This window comes from Apodemus sylvaticus, chromosome 9, assembly GCF_947179515.1.
Source record: "Apodemus sylvaticus chromosome 9, mApoSyl1.1, whole genome shotgun sequence".
Taxonomy (NCBI): domain Eukaryota; kingdom Metazoa; phylum Chordata; class Mammalia; order Rodentia; family Muridae; genus Apodemus; species Apodemus sylvaticus.
This window is the reverse complement of record NC_067480.1, coordinates 40,657,369-40,670,572: the sequence shown is the minus strand read 5'-3', so window position 1 is coordinate 40,670,572 and position 13,204 is coordinate 40,657,369. Positions and strand designations below refer to the sequence as shown.

The window sequence follows — 13,204 nt, the reverse complement described above, 5'->3', positions numbered from 1 at the left end:
GTGAAGGGGAAGTTGTCTGGAATTACTTCCACCCAGGCAACAGTGTTCTCACAGTGCAGGAGACCAAAGTCTTATGAGCACATGAGAGAGAACCTTCCAGAGAATTTCTTCCATCTTAGGAAAACATGGTTCCCCAGAGCTACGGCGATAGGGTTTTGAATCAGTCTTAGGCATTAACAAGGCAAACAGACCACATGGCATATAAGTTATAAGAAGTATGATTATATCCATTTTGCTGATGAAAAACAGTGTTACATTGGAAGAGATGGACCTCTCTAAAAATCACGCTGGGATTGAACATAAGCCTCATTCACGTTCTAAACTTTTCTATTTTGCCAAATTGTTTCCTTGTTTTCCTAACAATCTCTTTTCCTACATTTAATTTTAAAAGTTGCATTTATTTTGTGCGTGCATGCATGTGTGTGTGTGTGTGTGTTTGTGTGTGTGCATGTGTGTGTGTGTGTGTGCCAGAAGACAACTTGCAGCAATTGGTTTTCTCCTCTGTCATGTGGGTCTCCAGGATCCAACTCAGGTACAGGGTTGGCAGCAAACAGCTTTACCCGCTGAGCTATTTCAGTGGCCCCCTTTTCTACCCTCTACATACGATGTCACATATCTAAAACCCAGTCTGTGATGGGCCTTTCGACCAGGATGTTCTTTTACTTTGGATGTGACACTCCCAGTGTTGTGACAGTGCATGTCCTCTGTACTGCCACCCAGGGTGTTGGTGAATCACAGCTCCTTGTGGCTGTCACCAGACTAGACCTGCCCAGATGTTAGCTAGTGCTTTGTGACTTCCACTGGGTTCCTCTTTCACACGCACCCCTCTCACTTCCCACTTTAAAAGTTTTGTCTGCTCATCTCTCGATTGCATTTATTCTTCTGCTTGGGTACCTTGCTACCGAGGCTCTTTGTGATCCAGGACTTGCCCTTCCTTGCCTATGAAAGTGTACTCTATCCAGATTTGAAGCACCCTCCCTGGTAGTGATCTTCCCTGTCCCTCTCTGTCTGGGTGAAGAGCGGAGGAAGTCCTTCCAGTTCTTTAATTGATTGGACAAAAGCTGATAATATTACTTAGGTAGAACTGACCATATCACACACGGGAGTCCTTCCATTTTGTCTTGCTTGCTTGCGACATAGGTCCACTGAGACCGCGGTCATGCCATCTCCTGACGTTAGCAGACCACAGTAGCCGGCTACACATTTCCTTGTCTCTTTGTTTTCAGTATGAAGATGGCGATTCATGTTCTAACCATGTTGGCAGGTAGGAGACCGAGCACACTCCTGGCTGCTAGGCCTTCTGGGAGCTGTGGGTGTCTCAGGTGGCTTTCCAGTGAGTTCCTTCTTCACTGCTCCCCCTGCCACTCTGTCACCACAGTTTTACAGTGGAGACGTTGTTCGACCATGACTGCATACATACTAGCATCCTTCAGTGTGGAAGTCGGCTCATTTCCCCGTTCATTCATGCTGTTCATAAGGGGGCTGCTATCACCTATGGAGCCTCTGAGGCTCCTCAAATGAAATCTTTCCATTGTCTGAATGTCTTTCTCGACCCAGCCGTTAGGGGGCGCTGCTGAAGAACACTTTCTTAAAAAAAATGCTAACATGGTCTGAAGGTAGACATCAAGACAGGAGAAACAGTAGTTACACAACTTTAGTCATTTCCCCAATTCCCATGTGACTGAGATATGAAGATAAATCCCACCTGAATATGGAACATTATTAGAAGAGCTAGGCTCTTCCTGAAGAAGGACACATGGAGACAGCTAATAGGATGGGACGGAACTTATTTAGTAATGAGACAACTTTCTCATTCCTGCATCTTGCTTTTGCCACATAGATTATAGAATCTGTTTTACATTAAGCTTCTGCGTAGTGACAGGAACTGGAACTCCGGTCCACCAAATTGAATTTTCATGAATATGACTGGCTTAAAGCATCACAGTATCCCAGGAAGAAATGGTACAGATCCTGTCCTCTGCTGTTCTCTTAACACTGGCTTTATGTGTAAGTGAGGAACGATACACCGTACCCATTGGATGGAAGACACTCAGTTTGTTCTGTAGCTTCCAAACTTTTCTCACCCACCCCCCTTTCCTTTAGTTTCTTTAGATCAGATCTCATCCCCAGGTCTCTGTGTCCTCCTTCCTCACTGCCTACTTTATATGTTTTCCTTAAAAAAATTCACTTAAATTTAAGAGATGCTTTCTAAAATTCATTTTTCCCAAGTTCTGGCACTGGGTAAAACATGCTGTAATTGAGTGGTAATGAAATGATATTCTCCATTGAAGCTCGGTGGATGTTTTTCTCTGTTCTGTTTTTGTGTGCTATTGCTCTGTTTTATTTCCACAGAAACTTATTTATATAAGTATCTTATATTTTAGCCATGAGTCAATTCTGAACTGTGGATCTTTGAGCCTTGTGATCTAGAATCAATCTCTCTCTTCCCCCCCCCTCCTTTTTGTAGTTTGTTCTGATGTATATAATTTTGAGTATAAATTAGATAATCTTTTAGAGTTTTGTGCAGATAAAGATTAGATTATCTTGTCAACTTAAGGTGCTGCTAAATATCTTGAACATCTTAAAAGAAAGACACTAAATATATAGTGACTACTTGTAAACATCTTTAGATCCATAATTTTTTTTAAAGTCTGACACACTTTCTTATTCCTTCCCCCAAATAGCTCTGATGCATGTAAGTCATGAGGGAGAGAATACAAAATTGCCAGTTCTGGGTTTTAGACTATAATTCATATTTTTTATTAAATATTTTTACTTGCTTCTTTTTGACTTGATTTGAATTGTTTCGTCTCAGAACTTGAGGATCAGGCTTATTTCATGCATCATTTATCAGGACATGTCATCTTACTCGAACATAAAAGACCATTTGGAATCCTGAAGGACTTGCAGAAGAGGTGTGTTACTATTTGACACGGTAATTACACATCAGTGGCCCTTGGAGCCATCTTCCACTTGGGTGGATTGAGGCCCAGAACAATCCGGATGGCTTCCCACATATTACTGCAAATGCGTAAAAGACACTGTATCCAGTTCCAGAGAGTCAATTCATGGCCTCTGTAACTTAGATTGGCACACAACGCTACCCTTGAAGTATACATTTTAGTGTAATAAAACTTATCAGCCAAATAATTAAAATGAAATGTGAAATAAAGATGAAAAGAGAAGCAATAAATGGCATGGTATGGAAGCTAGAGATCACATGTACAAGGTAACTATCAGGAGAGCGTTCAGGAGCTCCCACCACGGCTTCGTCGCTTAGCTGCCTACCGTGCAAGCATGAGGACCAGAGTTCAATAGCCCAGGCATGGTGGGGTATGCTGGAACTCCCGGCATGGCGGGGCATGCTGGAACTCCCTGGGGAGCAGAGTCAGGTGATGCTCAGGTTCATTGGCTAGCTAGCCTAGCCAAATTGGTGAAAGTTCTGTGAGAGGAGGCTGGCAAGATGGTTCACTGGGTAAATGTTTCCTGTGTAAACCTGATGGACTGAGTTTGATCTTTGGAACCCACACAAGATGGGAGGGAACCCCATCTCTCTCTCTCTCTCTCTCTCTCTCTTTCTCTCTCTCTCTTATAATACTAATAATAAATTTTAGAAAATAAGGTGGAAAATGAAGACATTTTAATGTTGACCTCTGGGCTCTACATATTAGTGCACATATGCACATGTGTGCCTGTGGGGGAACCCAGCTAATTAAGGTTGAATAGGTTGAAGCCTACCATGACCACATAGCTCCTCTGAGCGCAACACAAAATTACCAGCAGGGCTTTCCCTTCTCTGACCTCGTGTTGGGAGCCTGACCCCCCACACCCTCTACCTGGGGAAGGTCCAATAGTCCTTGGCAGACCTTCAAGTCTTGGATGGTTTTGCTTCCTCAAGCAGTGCCATAAAGAGGCTTGCTTGAAACTTGATGGCTAAGTCTCCCCCACCCCAATGGGAAAGATACCTTTTCCTCTGGCTGAAAATAGAAATTTTTTTTTCAGATTTATTCTTCTGTACATGTATATTTTGCATGCATGCATATCTGGGCATCATGGGTGAAGGGCACCTGTGAAGGTTCTGACAGGAGAAGGCATCAGCTCCCCTGAAACTGGAGTTACAGGAAGTGGTGAGTTGCCACGTGGGTGCCACCCAGGGTATTGAACACAGGTCCTCTGGAAGAGCAGTCAGTGCTTTAAATACTTGAGCCATCTTTTCCAGTTTCCAAAATGTAGATGCCTCTAATCAGATAATTAGAAGAGGCCAGAATCTATTCAGACATTTCTCTCCACATGCTAAACTCCACTTGGTGACTTCTGCCATCAAGGAGACTGGGCACAGCGCTCGCAGGTGGGTGCCGTGGAAATGCAGAGTTTGTTGGTACTTAAGAGGAAAGGGCGTGCCATTCAGCTTGCTGCCGGAGCTTGCACTTGGTCACAGTACGATTTATAAGGCAGAGAGCAGTGAAGTGCTGACTGGTGGCAATGTGCTTTCCCCTACTCCACTGTCTGTGGATTATGGGTCATCTCTGCGTGGTAGATCATCGCCTTGCAGACTGCTGTGCTTGGTTCTTGAATTGGGCTGTCTTAGAGATTGTTTTTCAGGCCCAGCTGGTTGAAAAAGAAACTGATTTTAGATTGTGCTGATGTGCAAACTGCTTTTAATCAATGACTTAAAATGACTGCTAGTGGCAAACAACAGAAGCTCTTAACCAATTAAGATGTTTAGGAAAGGACGTTAGACTTTTGTTACAATGGGCACTAATCAGCTGAAATGTGTTGAGAGGGGCTGAGAAGCAGCTTGGAGTCTCACTTAAATGTAATAAAAGCGGTCCTCCTCTTTCAGATTGCAAGCCCAAGGCCAAAAATACGCTGACTCAGGAAGAGGTGGCAAGTATGATCCGAACAGTCAGTCCTCTTAGGCCACGCATAGCTGCGTGGGACTGGAAACTAAAAATGGCCCATGCTTGCTTCTTGGGTCAGCAGTGAGAAAGGAGTTTGATTCACATACAGAAGAGTTTAGCAGAGATTAGGAACGGTGTCAGCCGAGATGGCTGTAGAGACGAGCCTCTATTGAATGAGCCATTCTTCCTGGAGGACGATGTTCTGTCATTTCCTGTAGAATTTTGTGTATATCGGGCTGATTTTCCAGCAGAGCTTCGGTAGCTGTTCCCTAGTGGAAGCGTGTAGTGTTTCCCCACTGAGGCAGAGCTCCAGAAGTCTCCTGTGTAGGTTGTAGTCACCGTTGGTGCCAGCTCACTACAGCTTTTTTGAAGGAAATGTTTGTGCTGTGAAGTCTCCCTGTAAGTGTGTTTTAGGGGAGCTTTTACGATTTCACAGAGCTTTATTGTCGCCCTGCAATCCAGTGGAAAGAATGTTTTCTTTCCCCCAGAAGCTCTTCGTGTCTGCCTGGAGTCGGTTCTTGCTTCACATCCCACTGTGAGCAATGCTTTCTGTCTGAAGTGAAGTGCTTTTTCTAGATAAATCTAATGGAATGGTTCAATGCAGTCTTTTGCCTCCAGCTTTTGACTGACGGTGCTCTCCGGGTTGTCCACACTGCAGTGTATAGCAGGACTTGGTCCCGGTATTTCTGCAGACTGCTTATTCCTCGGCAGCCCAAGCACAGAACCTTACCTTTTACCTGATTGCCTTTTCAGTAACACCAGGTTGTGTTTGTCCAGTCACCAGATGGGCACATGGATTGTTTCAGGTGATGCTGCTCTGACATTTGTATGCAAGGGTGGTTTGAGTGCGTTTAACTCTCTGGAAAAAATTTAAAATGTATTATTATTATTGTTTCAGATTTGTATGTGTTTGTATAGATTTTTGCGTGTGCATGTTCATGTGTGTGTGTGTGTGTCTGTGATGTGTGTGTGTGGTGGTGTGTGTGTCTGTGTGTCTTATCCTTGCTTACTTGCCTCATATCCTGTATGGAGATCAAAGGAAGCTGTTCTTTTTCTTCCACAGTGGGCTCCAGGGATTGAACCCAAGTTATCAGGCAGTGCCACCCAATGAGCTGTCTCACTGATCCCACTAACTTTTCAGAAGCAGCCACACTCTTAAAAAGAAGCCTATCATATAAACAGGCAGCATTTCTGTTGCGATTTGATAACCTGTGTTGTCTTCTATTTTGGCATTTCATTTACGATTTTAATGTGTAGCTGTTTGTAAACTATTCATATATCTTTGTGTGTGTGTGTGTGTGTGTGTTTGATGACTTTTAACTGGTTTTATCATACTCAGATACAGAGTTATGTATGTTCTGGTTACCTATCAAATATGATTTGCAAATATGTTGTTGCCTGTGACTTGCCTTTTTAAAGAGTTGCTCTTAATTATGTAAATGTGTGTGTTGTATGTGTGTGCCACATGTGTGTGGATACCCACAGAAGCCAGAAGATTGCTTTGGATCCCCTGGAGAGGGAGTTACAGAAGTTGTGAGCCACCCGATGAGACTGAACTTGGGCCCTGTGGAAGAGCTGTGTGCTCAGGAGCAGGCTTTCGGGTCAGATCCACCTCAGAGTCTCCAGGCCCTGTGTCCTAAGGGGCTGGCGGCTTCCTTCAGGGACTTACTCTCTGTCATCCAAGGGCCATGTCGGCATTCGTCTTGGCTTTGAATTCTAGACCTTTCACTGCTTTGGAGCTCAGTCTGTAACCTGGGCTCGCTGGTCACTGAGCCCCAGAGGTGCAGCAGTCTACCTCCCTCAGGCTGGGATTACAGGAGCTGGGGGCACAGGCCATCCTTCCTGGCCTTTTCACATGGATTCCAGGACTCACACAGAAGCTCACAGCACACCTTCATCAGCTTCTATTAGGCTATTTGCCGAGCTCCTAAAGCCTCTTTTCTTACACAGGCCTTTACAGCCAAACATTTGTTCTGAGCAGTTCTTCAGCTGTACATCATAAATTGTGGGCTTATTTTTAACATTTTTCAGTATCTTTCATGATTTGGTTATTTATTTATTTATTTATTTGTGGCCTCTGGGTTATTTTATTTGTTTAGTTTTGCCTTTTGAAGCAGGGTCTCGTTATATAGTTCAGGCTGCCCTTGAACCTCCTGTATCTGTGCACCAGTCTGGCCTTGAACTTGGATTACAGACATGTGCCCTTATACCAAGCAATAAATTTATTTTAAATTTTTCAAATATTGAGAACTTTTCAGCTCACTGTTGATTTTGAATTGAATTCTGTCATGATTAAAAAGCATTCGGGATAGTGTTGGGCCTTCTTCTGGGTCTTTTGTGGCTTACCACATAATTTCCTCTGACACGTTCCCTGCCTGTCAGGGAATGTGCCTTCTGCTGCCCTTAGCTAAAGGGTTCTGGGAGCCTTAGTTTGGCTGATCATTTGTTCTGATGCATGTCTTTGTTGATTTCTGTCTAGTGCTGCTCTGTGATGTGCTGGGCATTGAAAGTTATTCACCTCAAGAGCTTTTAAGCTACTGAGTCCTTTGTAATCTTTGTCACTTACTAAGACACAGAAGTGAATTTCTACACACCACCATAAAGAAAACCTGGTCACAAAGTATTGTAGTTTTAAAAGAATGAACTCAGATACATTTGTTGCAAGGTTATACTTGTTTTTAGAACCCTCTACCTCTCAAAAAGAATTTGTTCATCTTGTTAAAAGATGAAGTTACTCTGGGTAGGAAATATTATATAGATTTCAGAATTTCTTAGAGCATAAAGGTCATTCCGTGTTTGAAACAAACAGAATTTTAATGACAGTGGATACTTTAGTGTGCCAGGTCTTAGACAGATGTTTATCATTGGCAAAATGTATTGGTTTGTTACTCCTTTCATCTGTGCTTTCTTTTATGCCACTTTTATTAACCTCATGTTTATGCTTTTCAATAATTTATCTTATATACTGAAAAGAAAGTACATATGGAATAATCTAGGATGTATCATTACATAATTTGTTCCATTTCTTCTCTTTTCAATATATTTAAAAACGTTGATTAAAGTGTGTGTGTGTGTGTGTGTGTGTGTATGCCATGTGTGTAAAAGTAGGTACCTGCAGAGACCAGTAAAGAATGTGAGATCCTGGAGTTTGAGTTATAGACAGTTGTGAGCTGCCATAGGGGTGCTGGGAGTTGAACCTGAGTCACCTGAAAGAGTAGTCAGGACTCTTGACCCTTGAGCCCTCTTTATAGCACCATAAAATAGATTTTTGAGGGATTGGAGGTGGTTCACAACCATCTATAACTGTAGTTCCTGAGTATCCTACACTGTCTTCTGACTTTTTTGGGTATGAGGAAGGCACAAGGTACACATACATATAGGAGGTAAAAAACTTACATACACATACACTCAGAAACAGAAAAGACAACCAAAAATTAATATTTGACACTTAATAATGGACACTTAAATAAAAATTGAACATATTAATGAGGCAGTATGATATGTTAAACATTTTTAAAATGACTTAAAATTTTAATTGTGTAAGTATTTTGCCTGCATGTGTGTTAGAAAATACATATGGGATAATGCAGGCTGCATTACAACAGGTATGCCTGGTACCTGAGGAGATCAGAAGAGGTTGTTGGGCTCCCTGGTTTGGAGTTAAAGATAGCTGTAAGACAGTCTAGACTTAGTTGTGAAAGAAATCTTAAAAAGAGTTGACTGCCATTAAAGTTTGCGATCGGTTAAAAAAAAAAAGAGAGATTATCTAGATTAGGTTGGTTGGTATGTCTATGGGGGACTATTTTGATTATCTTAACTAGGTGGGAAGACTTGCCCACTGTAGATGCCACTATTCCATTCTGGACTGTGTTAGCTTAGAGACAAAAATACATTCGTTAACTTACTGCTTTCTGCCCTTGAGCGTGGATGTGTAGTATGACTTACTGTTTCAAGTTCTTGTCGCCTTGACTTCCACACTGAAGAATTGTAACCTGAATTGCGAGCAATATAAGTCCTTCCCCCATCAAGTTGCATTTGCCAGGGTAATTTATCACAGCAACAGGAAAAGAAACAAAGGCAGCGTGTCTACATGTAATTCCAGTCATATTGGACATGTCTCAACCCCGTGTGTTTCCATATAGTTTCTTACATAGCTTATTCTTTGTGGGTTTTCTTAACCCATTCAATTCCATTGAAACTGTTTCCGTTTCTGTAAAATGAAAAAGAGTTCTTCACTGTCTGTTTCTTTAAGTGCTTATTTAAGCACTAAATAAGCAATGTGTTATTTTACGTTAAAGGAACTCCGAGAAAGCACCTTTATTCCATGCAGTTTTAGAGGATCAAACTAGTGAGACGTGGATCATTTGTTTTGTTCATGGGCTTAGCAAGGGTTTGTTGAATGTCTTCTGTGAGCCAGTTATAATGGCAAGAAATAGATAGTTATCAAATAAAATATTCTGCATGCCCTGGACTGTTTAGTACCTAGTAGTTTCCTAGCGCTCCTCGAGCAGAATAGGACAAACTCAATGACTTAAAGCAACAGAAGCTTGTTTCAAATTCATTCATTTAAAGAAAAAGACCTCTTTTTCCTTAATTGTTGCGCATGCATGTGTGTATATAAATATAACCTGTTTGGACTGTATACTGTTACTCATATGTATGTTTTTAGGGCTGATCATTTGGTATTGGATAACTAGTTCTATGTTTTTCCCAGGGGTGGGGGCGGGAAATGCTTCTTGTATAGCTTCTCTGATACTTTTAGGAGACATGACCTCACAATCAACTTCCTGTTCCTCTGGATCTTACAGACCCTCTGCCCCCTCTTCAGCAATGATCCCTGATCCTTAGGTACAGCAGTTGTAGATGCATTCTTGAATGTAGATGTATTACATGCTGTTAATAATGTGGTGGCGCACGCCTATAATCCCAGCACTCTGGGAGTCAGAGGCAGGTGGATTTCTGAGTTCGAGGCTAGCCTGGTCTATAGAGTGAGTTCCAGGACAGCCAGGGCTATACAGAGAAACCCTGTCTTGGAAAAACCAAATCCAAAAAAAAAAAAAAAAAAAAAAAGATGATGTACCGATCAATTTAAAAAAAAAACAAAAAAACAAAAAACAAAAACAAAGAAAGCTTGATCTTACCATTCTAGAGACTGGAAGCCTGAAATCAATGCTTGGCAAATTTGGTTTCTTTTGAGGACTTGAGGGGTCTATGTTTAGTGGCTCTTGTGTGGCTTTTGTTGACACCTGGCTGTCCTTGGTGTTCTTGGCTTATGATATATTACTGCAGTAATATGGAATTCATCATATGTATGTGCATCTTATTTTGCTGTTGCTTTACAAGAAGGCCTGTCATTTTAGATTTGAGCCCACTCTAGTGACCTCATCTTAATTATGTCTCCAAGGGTCTTATTTCCAAGTAAGGTCACATTGTCAGGTTATAAAATGGGCATGCGTTTTGGGAGAACTCTATCCAGGTGATTACAGTATTGTAAAGGGGGATTATCCAGAGTGATAGGACTGGGCCTTCCGTAATAAGATATTCTGTGCTACTGTGCAAAGGGTTGGAGACCCCCACTACTGTGGAAGGAAGAGTCCAGTGAGTGCTCACTGTGTTTGCAGGCAGAATAACACGATCCTCTAAAGCAGAATATGCACAGCTCCCCTTCAGGAAAGCCAGAGTGGTTCCTGGAGGACAGAAGGGGAAGAGATTAGAGCAGTAGCTGGACAGGTATCACAGAGATCTGGATCTTCAGGAAACCACTGAAGGGTGATGAGCAGGAGGGGATCTGATAGACCTGTGTCTTATCCCTCTGAGAGAGGTAGACATGACAGAGGCAGATGATTGGAAGGTTACAGGTTAAATCATCATGGTGTGGGGAGGGGTGTTGCTGGGGGGGCGGAGCAAGGATTAGTGATAAGAAGCCAGATCCTTGTTGGGGTTTGAAAGTACAGTTGGCAGTTTTGCTGATCAGGTCTGGGAGAAGGAAGGGTGACTCCTAAGACTTTTGCCTTGAGCATCTAGAAGGATTGCCATGGATGAGAAAGGAGTGACATATGAAATTGGTTACCAGATGTGGGGGAAGTGACCACAGAATCGATCTATAAAGACATGAGAGTGGGTGAGATCCTTCAGCGGGGAAGAGTGCAGGGAAGATGTTGTATAGGAGAGGGAAGACAGGCTGTATGAATCCAGGTGCAGGGGAACAACAGGTTGAGGAAGTGTCTAAGGGTAGGTTGTAAAGGTTGGGTAAGAGGGGCCCCCAAAAGTACACCAAACATTTTTATTTTTAAATTGGGCAGTGTTTTATTTTCCTTTATGATTTAATAAATACTTCCTGATGACTGCACATGGGGAAAGGCTGCTTGGTATTTCAGAAAGATCCCAGCGATGGTGTTTTTCTGACTATGTAGTCTTCAGTATTGAGTGGAACAACTTGTATGACGTCACTGTCAAACCAGTAAGGCCTGCATTTATGCATCCATCGTTTTCAGGATTGTTGGTAACTTGGGCATACTTTCCCCAAATAACCTTGCCTCCTTGTGTCACAAGGCCCAACTCGCTCACATTCGCTTCATTCACTGTACCTTTGGTGATCACACCCAGGGTTGTATATAGTAGGGATGATGGGTTCTTTGTCACACCGAGTATAGGCAGGCAAAAGGTGGCTTTCAGCTCAGGGAGTGTGACCTGGGCTTTTTTGAAACGTAGACTCATTGGCCTGATGAACCTTTCATATGTAGGTGGTTTTCTTATAAAGCCATCACCAACAAAGCAGACTTCAGTAACCATTCTCTCCCATGCCTTCTTTGTTTTTTTTTTCTATTTGAATAACTTTCAATACTTCTGTTTATCCTTGGTCACTAACTTTGGGTAGAGGGACCTCCCATTTTCCTGCCTTTTCGTTTCTGCTTACTCATGTTGGAAAGCACTTTTGCTCTCTACTGCTCTCTCTGTCCTGCAGGTAGGCGGGCTCCCCGTGGAGTCTTTTCCCCATCCTTCTGTGTGGTGTTTCTTTTCTCATGCATCCTAATAGTCTTTTCCATTTGTATTTTCTCGGCGTGGTGCTGTTTATGGTAGAGCTTAGCCTTCAGGCCAATCCTTTTTTTGGCCTCCTTTGACCGTTCTCCGGCCTCCCGACCTCCGACCTCCGTTCTTTCCCATTTTCTCGTGGTAGTCCAAACAATATCCATATCGTTTGCAGTGCAATCAATATATTCATTTTGTGGCATGATGACAGCTCTGGTACAGCTGTCTGCCACCTCCTGGGTTCCAAAAAACTCTTAATTTCTGGGTGTCACTGGTCCACGAGCCTGCTTCGTTCAGGCCAGAACGAAGTCCCCAAACATTTTCTAATGTTTGTGGTGTTAGTGGCACCTCCCCCAAATATGTTTTTGTTACTTTTTGTCCCTTCTGTTTCAGACGGAGTCACTGTAAGTTTTCTTAATTTCTAAATTCATTCTCTCAGATCTCTTTCCATCCTAACTACCACTGTGCTATCCCAAGCTGTCATTATTTCACCACTGGTCAGATCCAGCATACCATGTCAGTTATCCGTAAAGTTCTTCTCTTCAGTTTAGCCCATGCATTTGTACAGATTTGGCTTAGAGTATGTGGATCAGCCCTTTTTAATCACAGGCCATGCCTTTGAAATCCGTCCGCCATCTTAAGACTTGCTGCCGTGCTTCCACCCTGACACATCATTGTTGTGGTCTCTTCTGTGACACCTGTACTCAAACAGTATTTCCAGTGATCCCTTCCTGATGTGAGCTTTCTTTTCTGTCAATGCTTGCTCATGCCATTCTATCTGAAAATGGCTGTGCTTTCAGAGCCTATAAGTAGTACTGTCTAGTCATTGTTTCCTTATAGTGTAGTTCATTATCATGGTACTGTGGTTAGTGAGTCTACCACCAGTGAGGCAAAATGACTTCCATATTTTCCTCTGTTCTCTGCATACTGCCAGCACATATTGAGCTACTTTGTTCGTGTTGTTATAACAGACAAGAGATTGGAAGTAACAAAAATTTGAATATTTGAATTGCACCAGAATTTTTTCTTTGATTATTTCAATCAGTTTCCAAATTCTAAACCTAAGAAAGAAGAAGCAGAACCTATTAGTTACTTTTCTCACTGCAGTGGCACAGTACTTGACAACAGCATCTTACGGAAGAAATTATTTATTTTGGCTCACAGTTTTTAGGGAGACAGTCACTAGTGGTTGGGAAAACATGGCAGGATGTGAGGTAGCTGCTCACACCACACCACAGCCAGGAGTCGGAGAGACATGAATGCTGGTTCTCTGC

The 13,204-nt window shown here is 42.5% G+C and overlaps 1 pseudogene; it reads right to left on the bottom strand.

The window, feature by feature from the left end:
• Window positions 1–11,306: 11,306 nt before the first annotated feature.
• LOC127691888 (ribosome biogenesis protein NSA2 homolog) lies at window positions 11,307–12,133 on the bottom strand (annotated as a pseudogene).
• Between the last annotated feature and the right edge of the window lie 1,071 nt (window positions 12,134–13,204).